At 35.4% G+C, this 12,448-nt stretch overlaps 1 non-coding gene across 1 annotated transcript; it reads right to left on the bottom strand.

Moving 5' to 3' along the window:
* Positions 1-9,479: 9,479 nt before the first annotated feature.
* Positions 9,480-9,587, bottom strand: LOC148573606 (small nucleolar RNA R71). The gene has a single exon (XR_015905670.1). It is a non-coding gene; the product is annotated as a small nucleolar RNA R71 (small nucleolar RNA).
* Between the last annotated feature and the right edge of the window lie 2,861 nt (positions 9,588-12,448).

Here is a 12,448-nt window from a genome sequence, read left to right as displayed (position 1 = left end):
TGAGGAGAGAGGAAGAAGAGAAGAGAGGGAGTAACAGTAGAATGGGGTTAGGGTGGGGTAGTTTAGGAATTTTATTAAAAAAATCAATAAAAAATTAGGATTTGGATACTTTTGTCATAGGAACCCATCTTTCATGGGTATAGATTTAATTTCCTTAGTTTATGGGTACTTTTGTCAGCGTTCGTAAACTTCATGGGTACTTTTGGTAGCTTTTCCGTTTCTTTTATTACTGTTGTTGTTGCTGCATTTTTTCCCTCCTTCTCTTTCTATTGATTTTGCAATCTTACGTATTTTTTTATTTGATCTTTTCTTCCAAAAAGAATTATGAGAATATGAAATAAAAAATAAGAAGAAGAAGCAACAGAAGATGAGGAGGAAGAAGAAGAGTTTTGAATTATACAAAACTTATCAGCATATATATACCGAAAATTCTTAAATAATACACTTAAATATCTTCGTGTTACATCCAAATTTACTTGCAAATATAGAAAAAATATTTCCTCTACTGCTGTATTTTTTTCTTCTTCTTTTTTCCTTCTTTCTTTCTTTTAGTTGAATGAATGTAAGTTCATCATCTTCCAAGTAATTTTGCAGCATTATGTATTTCTTCTTTTTCTTTTTCTTTGTTTGATTTTTTTTGTTTTTATTCTTGTTAAGAGAGTAAAATAAGAAGAAACTTGAAAAAATAAAATAAAAAAAGAAGAAAATGGTGATAATGTGAGAAAAAGAAGAAGCAGTAGAAGATGAGGGGAAAAAAGTTGAAGAGTTTTAAATTATGCAGAACTTATCAGCACACATACACTGAAAATTCTTAAACAATACGCTCAAATATCTTCATGTTACACCAAAATTTGCTGTAAATACAGAAAAATATTTCCTCTAATGCTACATTTTTTTCTTATTTCTTTCTTTATTTTAGTTGAATGAATAAAAGTTCATCATCTTTCAAGCAATTTTGCAGTATTATGTATTTTTTCTTATTCTTTGTTTGATTTTTTTGTTTTTATTCTTCTTAAGAGAATAAAACAAGAAGAAACTTGAGAAGGTAAAACAAAAAGAAAAAGATGAATAAGAAAAAGAAGAAGAAGAAGATGATGATGATGATGAAGAAAAGACGAAGAAGCAGCAGAAGATGAGGAGGAGGGAAAGGAAGAGTTTTGAATTATGCATAACTTATCAGCACATATACACTGAAAATTCTTAAACAATACACTCAAATATCTTCATGTTACACCCAAATTTGCTGCAAATGTTAGAAAAATATTTCCTCTAAGACTGTATTTTTTCTTCTTTTTTTTTTCTTATTTCTTTCTTTCTTTTAGTTGAATGAATGTAAGTTCATCCTCTTCTAAGTAATTTTGTACCATTATGTTTCTTCTTCTTCTTTGTTTGATTTTTTTTATTCTTGTTAAGAGAGTAAAATAAGAAGAAACTTGATAAGATAAAGCAAGAAAAAAATATGAATAAAAAAAAAGATGATGATGATGATGATGAAAAAGAAGAAGAAGAAGCAACAAAAGATGAGGAGGAGGGAGAAAAAGAGTTTTGAATTATGTAGAACTTATCAGAATAAAAATACACTGAAAAAGTTCTACAATACACTGAAAGATTTCCAAAATACACCGAAAGTTTTCTAAAGTACACCGAAATGAGAATGGAACAGATTCATCACAATAATAATTTAGATTCATAACTCCAACACTGAATTTTTTTATTGATTGCGACACACAAATTCAATTTGAAAATAACACACAAAAATGACTAAATTATCAACAAAACACATCCAAATCAATTTTGGATCAAGCAACGTCATTAATATAGCAAAAATTCTACAATAACGATAACAATAACGACGACAACAATAACAATGATTAAAAGAGTATTTTCGTCAGTTAGAAATTTCACACAAATAATTCCATTGATAGTATAGTTCCCAACCAATAAACAACACTCAATCAAAATTTAATTTTGTTTGTCACGAGTGCAAACCAATAAAAATACCGAGAGTATTAGATCTCGGGTCATCTCTCAAAGGAATTGCAGTGAGGTATGCACATTATTGGTCATAGTATCCAAGGAAGTTTGCAAATAAGGGGACAAGAAAATAAATGACAAGAAAAGTGAAGCAAACAATTAAAGAAAGCAATTACTAAAGAGATACATTCATGGCAAGGATTAAGAATATAGGCTTTCTATCCTAGTCATTAATCATAATACAATAATTATCAAGAGCTAATCCTATTTAGTCATCTCCAACATTGGAAGAAAGTATAATGTTATCTTCACATGAGAGAAAGTCAAATAAGACTAGTTAATCTCAATCCAAAAGTCCTAATCAACTCACTAATTGAATTAGCAAGAGATTAGAGTCAATGAAAATAATATTAACTAACAACTCTAGATCACCAACATGAGTTGGATCTTAATGACTCAAGATTGCCTAATTTCTCTTTCTAAGCCAAGAATGCTCAAAAAGCTACTCTAATATCTAACCAAGCATTTTGTCAAACACTTGGAAGGCATAAAAGGAAAGCATCATAAATTTGTAAGAAATGTAAATCTACAACTACCCAATGCAAGAAATGTAAGATTAACAACTCAAGAAGGCAATAAAAGACATGGAAACATAAATTGCATTAAATAAAATCCAAATCCAACAAGAGTTCATCAACATAAAAGTAACAAAATAAAGGAAATGACAAGTCAAACGAGAGGAGCTAAGGGAAATCAAGACAATAGAACAGGAAATTGTAAAAAAAAAAAAGATAGAAACAAGAAATTAAACCTAGATTTAAGAGAAATTAACCTAATTTTAACCTAATTCTAGAGAGAAGAGGGAGCTTCTCTCTCTAGAAAACTAACTAAAGCATCATCCTAGCTAATCTAATTGCTCTCCCTTTGACTCATCTTAAATTCTGCATGAAATAGTCTCAAGAATCAGTTGAATTTGTGCCTAAGAAGCTTCGAAATTGCCCCCAGCATTTTCACTTTAATGAGGTCACGTGCTGCTTGTGACGTGTACGAATGGGCCACGCGTACGCCTCGTCTGGCGTTTTTCATGTCACGCGTGCGCGTCGCTTGATGGAGGAAAAATGTCGGTACAGATTTTCACTAAATTTATCACGTTTCACGTATAGTCTAAACCAACAAATTATCCTCAGTAAATATTTAAATTGTTTGTCACAACGCAAACCCAATAAAATTAATCGAAGTATTAAACCTTGGGTCGTCTCTCAAGGAATTGCAGGAAAGTATAGTTATTATTGGTTATGCGAAAGTATATTTTTGGGTTTTGAAATAAGGAACAAGTAATGTAAATAACAAAGAAATAAAATAATAACTAAGTAAAAGTCTTAGCAAGGATTGATAATTGGAATTCCTATCCTCATTATCATAGTCACTTGTGATGGTAATTGCCTTTTGCTCTCACTTAGTTAATCTCTAACAATTGAAGGTAAGTCAAGTAAGTAATTCAACTTGAGTTCACAAGTCCTAATCAAAGACTAGAGTTAGTGAAGCTCAAGCCAACTAGCAATTTTCAAACACCAATCAGCAAAAGACTTTTGATAATTCAAGAGTCTCCAAATTACTCAATCTAAGCTAAGAATACAAAAAGCTAGTTTAAAATCCAACCAAGCATTTTATCAAACATTTGGAAGGCACAAAATAAAACCATAGAAAATTAATAAGGGATAATAAAATCTAAACAACTAATTGCAAGGAATCAATAATAACAAATGAAGAAAGAAGCAATAAATATGAAATACTTCAAATTGCATTAAAAGGAAAATTGAATCTAACATGAAGAGTTCATAAACTAAATTGGAGAATAAATAAATCAACAAGAGAGGATAGATAAACTAAAGTGCTAGAACAAATAAGAGTAGAAGAAAATTAAATTAAAACAAGGTAGAATTTTGAAATTGAGAAAAGCTAAACCTAAAAATCCTAAAACCTAGAGAGAGGAGGGAGCCTCTTTCTCTAGAAAACTACATCTAAAACCTAAAGTGTATGAATGAAGTGTGAATGATTGATTCCTCCCATCTAGCTCTACTCTGCAGCCTCTAAACTTCACTTTCGGGTTTGAAACTGGGCCAAAAGCAGCCCAGAAATCGTCCCCAGCGTTTTCTATAAATTGCAGCACGTGACGCTCGTCACACGTACGCGTCGCTGAACAAAATCCTGGTCACACGTACGCGTCATCCACGCGTACGCGTCGCTTGTCTGCTGCACTGGTCACGCGTACGCGTTGCCCACGCGTGCGCGTCGATGCCAGCTTCTCAAAACTTCAATTTCATGTGTTCCTTCCACTTTTGCATGCTTCCTGTTCATCATCTAAGCCATTGCTGCCCTATAAACCTGAAAACACTGAACACACGTATCACGACATCGAATGGTAATAAGAGAGGATTAATAATTAGCGAATTTAAGGGCAAAGAAGCATGTTTTTAATTACAGCACAAAAATAGGAAAGAAAATGTAAAACATGCGATTTATATGAATAAGTGTGAGAATAATGGATAAAATCTACTCAATTCAATACAAAATAAATCGTAAAATATAGGTTTATCAATCTCCCTACACTTAAACATTAGCATGTTCTCATGCTAAGCTCAAGAGAAGCTATAAAGAGTGAAGAGGAATGGTAAAACTTATGAAATGCAACATATCTATATGAATGCAACTAAATGCAAAATACATTTACCTACTTGGTTAAAAATAAATAAATCTTTTAAGAATAAATATGAACTGAATTCCACTAATCAAAATAAAGTATAGATACACTTGCAAGAAGAAAGCTCGTGAAAGTCGGGAACAAAGAATCGAGCATCGAACCCTCACCGGAAGTGTATACACTCTAATCGCTCAGGTGTTTAAGGTTCGATTCTATCCATTCTCTACTAATCTTGCTTTCTAAGACTTGCTCTTCTTCTACTAATCAACAAAAATTTAATGCACAAATACACATATCAAGAGGTCTTTTAAGGGTTGTAATGGGGTTAGGGTCAAGGTAGGATTGTATTTGGTCAACTGGACTAAAATCTGAATCCTCAATTAACCTAAACTTCCCACCTAACTTGAAACAATCCATGTAATCAAAATACAAAATCTAACTATCAATTAACCATATTTACCACATATTCATGCATCCCAATTTTGAGTACAGTGCATATGCATTGCTATCACCATTTACTTTGGGGTATTTGTCCCCTTTTATTCTTTGCTCTTTTTTTTTTCTCTTTTTTCTTCTTTTTTTGTTTTTCTCAATGAATATGATTAAAATATTGAATACATGAACATTGTCATGACCCAAAATGAGCCATGACCGGCTGATGAGCGGATAATTTATACGCTTTTTGACATTATTTTTAGTATGTTTTTAGTAGGATCTAGTTACTTTTAGGGATGTTTTCATTAGTTTTTATGTTAAATTAACATTTCTGGACTTTACTATGAGTTTGTGTGTTTTTCTGTGATTTCAGGTATTTTCTGGCTGAAATTGAGGGACTTGAGCAAAAATCAGATTCAGAGGTTGAAGAAGGACTGCTGATGTTGTTGAATTCTGACCTCCCTGCACTCAAAATGGATTTTCTGGAGCTACAGAACTCAAAATGGCGCGCTTCCAATTGCGTTGGAAAGTATACATCTAGGGCTTTCCAGAAATATATAATAGTCCATACTTTGGCCAAGAATAGACGATGTAAACTGGCGTTCAACGCCAGCTTTCTGCCCAAATCTGGCGTCCAGCGCCAGAAAAGGAGCCAAAACCAGAGTTGAACGCCCAAACTGGCACAAAAACTGGCGTTCAACTCCAGAAAGGACCTCTACATGTGCAACACTCAAGCTCAGCCCAAGCACACACCTAGTGGGCCCCGGAAGTGGATTTATGCATCAACTACTTACTTCTGTAAACCCTAGTAGCTAGATTATTATAAATAGGACCTTTTACTATTGTATTAGGCATCTTTGATCAGTTGTATACAATCTTTGGACGCCTGGTTCTTAGATCAGAGGGGCTGGCCATTCGGCCATGCCTGGACCTTTCACTTATGTATTTTTAACGGTAGAGTTTCTACACTCCATAGATTAAGGTGTGGAGCTCTGCTGTTCCTCAAAGATTAATGCAAAGTACTACTGTTTTCTATTCAATTCATCTTATTTCGCTTCTAAGATATTTATTCGCACTTCAACCTGAATGTGATGAACGTGACAATCATCATCATTCCCTATGAACGCGTGCCTGACAACCACTTACGTTCTACCTTCGACTGAATGAGTATCTCTTAGATCTCTTAATCAGAATCTTTGTGGCGTAAGCTAGAATAATGGCGGCATTCAAGAGAATCCGGAAAGTCTAAACCTTGTCTGTGGTATTCCGAGTAGGATTCAATGAATGAATGACTGTGACGAGCTCCAAACTCGCGATTGCAGGGCGTTAGTGACAGACGCAAAAGGATAGTAAATCCTACTCCAGCATGATCGAGAACCGACAGATGAATAGCCGTGCCGTGACAGGGTGCGTTGACCATTTTCACTGAGAGGATAAGATGAAGCCATTGACAAGGGTGATGTCTCCAGACGATTAGCCGTGTCGTGACAGGGCATTGGATCATTTTCCCGAGAGATGACCGAAAGTAGCCATTGACAGTGGTGATGTATCACATAAAGCCAGCCATGGAAAGGAGTAAGACTGATTGAATGAAGATAGCAGGAAAGCAGAGGTTCAGAGGAACGAAAGCATCTCCATTCGCTTATCTGAAATTCTCACCAATGAATTACATAAGTATTTCTATCCCTATTCTATTAACTATTATTCGAAAACACCATTATCAATTTATATCTGCCTAACTGAGATTTGCAAGGTGACCATAGCTTGCTTCATACCAACAATCTCCGTGGGATTCGACCCTTACTCACGTAAGGTATTACTTGGACGACCCAGTGCACTTGCTGGTTAGTTACACGGAGTTGTGAACCATGGTCTTGGCATCATGTTTTTGGCGCCATTTCCAGGGAAAGAAAGAGCAATGAATTTTACATAATTAAAGTGTAATCACGATTCCGCGTACCAAATTTTTGGCGCCGTTGCCAGGGATTGTTCGAGTTTTCAGCAAGCTTTTGGTCCGGTAACATCAGTGCCAAGTTTGATCCGGCAACAACACCAAATTTTTGGCGCCATTGCCGGGGATTGTTCAAGTTTGGACAACTGACGGTTCATCTTGTTGCTCAGATTAGGTAATTTTCTTTTTGTTTTCTTTTCAAAAAATTTTCAAAAATATTTCAAAATTTTCTCACCTGTTTTCGAAAAAAAAAAAGAGGGTTTTAAAATAAAAATGTTTTCAAAAATATATTTTCTTTTCAGAATTTTTAAGAATGAATTCTAGTGTTTCATGGAGCATGTTGAAGCCTGGCTGGCTGTAAAGCCATGTCTAATTCCTTTGGGAATGAGTATGTCAGGCGTGTCATGTCTGAGTTACTTACTAAAGCTTGGCTGGCTATTAAGCCATGCCTGACCCTTTGATTGGAGCTTTAGAGCATAAGATTCCTGGAATTCATATTAAAAATTTTGGAATCCTTATTTTCTTTTTCAAAATAATTTTTCGAAAAATATAAAATAAAAATCCAAAAAAATTAGAAAATCATAAAAATCAAAAATATTTTTGTGTTTCTTGTTTGAGTCTTGAGTCATATCATAAGTTTGGTGTCACTTGCATATGCATCTTGCATTTTTCGAAAATTTCATGCATTCATAGTGTTCTTCATGATCTTCAAGTTGTTCTTGGTAAGTCTTCTTGTTTGATCTTGATGATTTTTTGTTTTGTGTTGTATGGTGTTTTTCATATGCATTCTTGAATTCTTAGTGCGTAAGCATTAAAGAATTCTAAGTTTGGTGTCTTGCATGTTTTCGTTGCATTAAAGATTTTTCAAAATTGTGTCTATGATGTTCATCCTGACATTCATAGTGTTCTTGGTGTTCATCTTGACACTCATAGCATTCTTACATGCATTCATTGTTTTGATCTAAAAAATTCATGCATTGCATAATTTTTATGTTTTTCTCTCTCATCATAAAAATTCAAAAATAAAAAAATATCTTTCCCTTTTTCTCTCATCAAATTCGAAAATTTGGATTGACTTTTTCAAAAAATTTTAAAAAAATCAAATTGTTTCTTATGAGTCAAATCAAATTTTCAATTTGAAAATCTTATCTTTTTCAAAATCTTTTTCAAAAATAAAATCTTTTTCAAAATTCTTAGTTATTTTCGAAAATTCTAAAAATATTTTTCAAAAATCTTTTTCTTATTTTTATATCAAATTTTCGAAAATAACAATAACAATTAATATTTTGATTCAAAAATTTCAAGTTTGTTACTTGTTAAGAAAGATTCAAACTTTAAGTTCTAGAATCATATCTTGTGATTTCTTATGAATCAAGTCATTAATTGTGATTTTAAAAATCAAATCTTTTTCAAAAACTAATTTCTATCATATCTTTTCAAAAATATCTTCTCATCTTATCTTTTTCAAAAATTTGATTTTCAAAATATCTTTTCTAGCTTCCTAACTTCTTATCTTTTCAAAATTGGTTTTCAAATTTATTTCAACTAACTAACTAACTTTTTGTTTCTTCCCTCTTTTTCAAAAATTTCTTTTTTATTAACTAGTTATTTTTATTTTTGATAAAAAAAAAGTTTCGAAAAAAAATACTAACATTTTTCAAAAATTATTTTCAAAAATTCTTGCTCTCCCATCTTATTCTATTTATTTATTCATTTACTAACATCTCATCTCACATCTCTGCCATCCTCACAGTTGTGTTTCTTCCATTATATTACATTCTTTGTCTCCCCCTCTTCTTCTACTCACACAGGGATCCCTATACTGTGGTATAAAGGATCTCTATTATTATTATTATTATTTTTCTGTGCCCTCTTCTTTGTCATATGAGCAGGAGCAAGGATAAGAACATTCTTGTGGAAGCAGATCCAGAACCTGAAAGGACCCTAAAAAGAAAACTAAGAGAAGCTAAAATACAACAATCCAGAGATAACCTTTCAGAAATTTTCGAACAGGAAGAGGAGATGGCAGCCGAAAATAATAATAATGTAAGGAAGATGCTTGGTGACTTTACTGCACCTAATTCCAATTTACATGGAAGAAGCATCTCCATTCTTGCCATTGGAGCAAACAACTTTGAGCTGAAACCTCAATTAGTTTCTCTGATGCAGCAGAACTGCAAGTTTCATGGACTTCCATCTGAAGATCCTTTTCAGTTCTTAACTGAATTCTTGCAGATATGTGATACTGTTAAGACTAATGGAGTAGATCCTGAAGTCTACAGGCTCATGCTTTTCCCTTTTGCTGTAAGAGATAGAGCTAGATTATGGTTGGATTCTCAACCCAAAGACAGCCTGAACTCTTGGGATAAGCTGGTCACGGCTTTCTTAGCCAAGTACTTTCCTCCTCAAAAGCTGAGCAAGCTTAGAGCTGATGTTCAAACCTTCAGACAGAAAGAAGGTGAATCCCTCTATGAAGCTTGGGAAAGATACAAACAGTTGACCAAAAAGTGTCCTTCTGACATGCTTTCAGAATGGACCATCCTGGATATATTCTATGATGGTTTATCTGAGCTATCAAAGATGTCACTGAACACTTCTGCAGGTGGATCCATTCACCTAAAGAAAACGCTTGCAGAAGCTCAAGAACTCATTGACATGGTTGCTAATAACCAGTTCATGTACACTTCTGAGAGGAATCCTGTGAATAATGGGACGCCTATGAAGAAGGGAGTTCTTGAAATTGATACTCTGAATGCCATATTGGCTCAGAATAAAATATTGACTCAGCAAGTCAATATGATTTCTCAGAGTCTGCATGGAATGCAAGCTGCATCCAACAATACTCAAGAGGCATCTTCTGAAGAAGAAGCTTATGATCCTGAAAACCCTGCAATAGCAGAGGTAAATTATTTAGGTGAACCTTATGGAAACACCTATAACTCATCATGGAGAAATCATCCAAATTTCTCATGGAAGGATCAAAAGCCTCAACAAGGCTTTAATAATGGTGGAAGAAACAGGTTCAGCAATAATAAACCTTTTCCATCATCCACTCAGCAACAGACAGAGAACTCTGAACAAAATACTTCTAATTTGGCAAACTTAGTCTCTGATCTGTCTAAGACTACTGTAAGTTCATGAATGAAACAAGGTCTTCCATTAGAAATTTGGAAGCACAAGTGGGCCAGCTGAGTAAAAGGATCACTGAAATCCCTCCCAGTACTCTCCCAAGCAATACAGAAGAGAACCCAAAAGGAGAGTGCAAAGCCATTGACATAAGCACCATGGCCGAACCCAAAGAGGGAGAGGAGGACGTGAATCCCAAGGAGGAAGACCTCCTGGGACGTCCAGTGATCAATAAGGAGCTTCCCTCTGAGGAACCAAAGGACTCTGAGGCTCATCTAGAGACCATAGAGATTCCATTGAACCTCCTTATGCCCTTCATGAGCTCTGATGAGTATTCCTCTTCTGAAGAGAATAAGGATGTTACTGAAGAGTAAACTGCCAAGTTTCTTGGTGCAATCATGAAGTTGAATGCCAAACTATTTGGCATTGATACTTGGGAAGTTGAACCTCCCTTGTTCATCAATGAACTAAGTGATCTAGATCAACTGACATTGCCTCAGAAGAGACAGGATCCTGGAAAGTTGATAATACCCTGTACCATAGGCACCATGCTCTTTAAGGCTCTGTGTGACCTTGGTTCAGGAATAAACCTCATGCCCCTCTCTGTAATAGAGAAACTGGGAATCTATGGGGTGCAAGCTGCTAAAATCTCATTAGAGATGGCAGACAATTCAAGAAAACAGGCATATGGACAAGTAGAGGACGTGTTAGTAAAGGTTGAAGGCCTTTACATCCCTGCTGATTTCATAGTCCTGGATACTGGAAAGGAAGAGGATGAATCCATCATCCTAGGAAGACCTTTTCTAGCCACAGCAAGAGCTGTGATTGATGTTGACAGAGGTGAACTAGTCCTTCAATGGAATGAGGACTCCCTTGTGTTTAAAACTCAAGGATCTCCCTCTGCAACCATGAAGAGGAAGTATGAAAAGCTTCTCTCAAAGCAGAGTCAATCCAAGCCCCCACAGTCAAACTCTAAGTTTGGTGTTGGGAGGCCACAACCAACCTCTAAGTTTGGTGTTGAAGTCCCATATCCAAACTCTAAGTTTGGTGTTGGAGAGTTTCAACAAAGCTCTGCACATTTGTGAGGCTCCATGAGAGCCCACTGTCAAGCTATTGACATTAAAGAAGCGCTTGTTGGGAGGCAACCCAATTTTTATTTATCTAACTATATTTTTCTTAGTTATATGTCTTTGTAGGTTCATGATCATGTGGAGTCACAAAATAAATATAAAAATTGAAAACGGAATCAAAAACAGCAGAAGAAAAATCATACCCTGGAGGAGCATCTGTCTGGCGTTCAGCGCCAGAACAGAGCATGGTTCTGGCGCTGAACGCCCAAAATGGGCAGCTTTTGGGCGCTGAACGCCAGAACAGGCATGGTTCTGGCGTTCAACGCCAGAAATGGCACACAAATGGGCGTTGAACGCCTAAAATGGGCACCAACCTTGTGCTGAACGCCCAGAGTTGTGTGCAAGGGCATTTTACATGCCTAAATTGGTGCAGGGATGTAAATGCCTTGACACCTCAGGATCTGTGGATCCCACAGGATCATCTCAGGATCTGTGGACCCCACAGGATCCCCACCTACCTCATCATCTCTCTTTCCATTCATGATCATCCCTTCTGTTTTCCATTTACCACTCACATCCATACACCCACTACCTTCAAAATTCAACATCTCTCTCCCACCCAATCCCACCCATATGGCCGAATACACACATCCATCCATCTCCTCCATATCTTCTTCTTCTTCTTCTTCTATTCTTTCTTCTTTTGCTCGAGGGCGAGCAACATTCTAAGTTTGGTGTGGTAAAAGCATAGCTTTTTTGTTTTTTCCATAACCATTGATGGCACCTAAGGCCAGAGAAACCTCTAGAAAGAGGAAAGGGAAGACAAAAGCTTCCATCAAGGGTCTAGCTCAGTGGTAGAATATTTGACTGCAAATCAAGAGATCCCTGAGATACCTCAGGGGATACATTTTCTTCCACACAATTATTGGAAGCAACTAAGGGTGGAACATCAAGAGCACTCCATCATCCTTCATGAAATAAGAGAAGATCAAAAAGCAATGAGGGAGGAGCAACAAAGACAAGGAAGAGACATAGAAGAGCTCAAGGACATCATTGGTTCCTCAAGAAGGAAACGCCACCATCACTAAGAATGATGACTAGGAAACATGTTATTTGATAATCTGAAAAATCATAAAAATGATTCTTGAAGCAAGAAAAAGCAGCAAAGAACAAAGCTTGCAGAAAAAAAAA

This window comes from Arachis ipaensis, chromosome B2 (assembly GCF_059453495.1).
Source record: "Arachis ipaensis isolate K30076 ecotype BB chromosome B2, ASM5945349v1, whole genome shotgun sequence".
NCBI classification, from domain to species: domain Eukaryota; kingdom Viridiplantae; phylum Streptophyta; class Magnoliopsida; order Fabales; family Fabaceae; genus Arachis; species Arachis ipaensis.
Note: the sequence above shows the minus strand (reverse complement) of the source record. Positions and strands in the feature narration are given on the sequence as shown.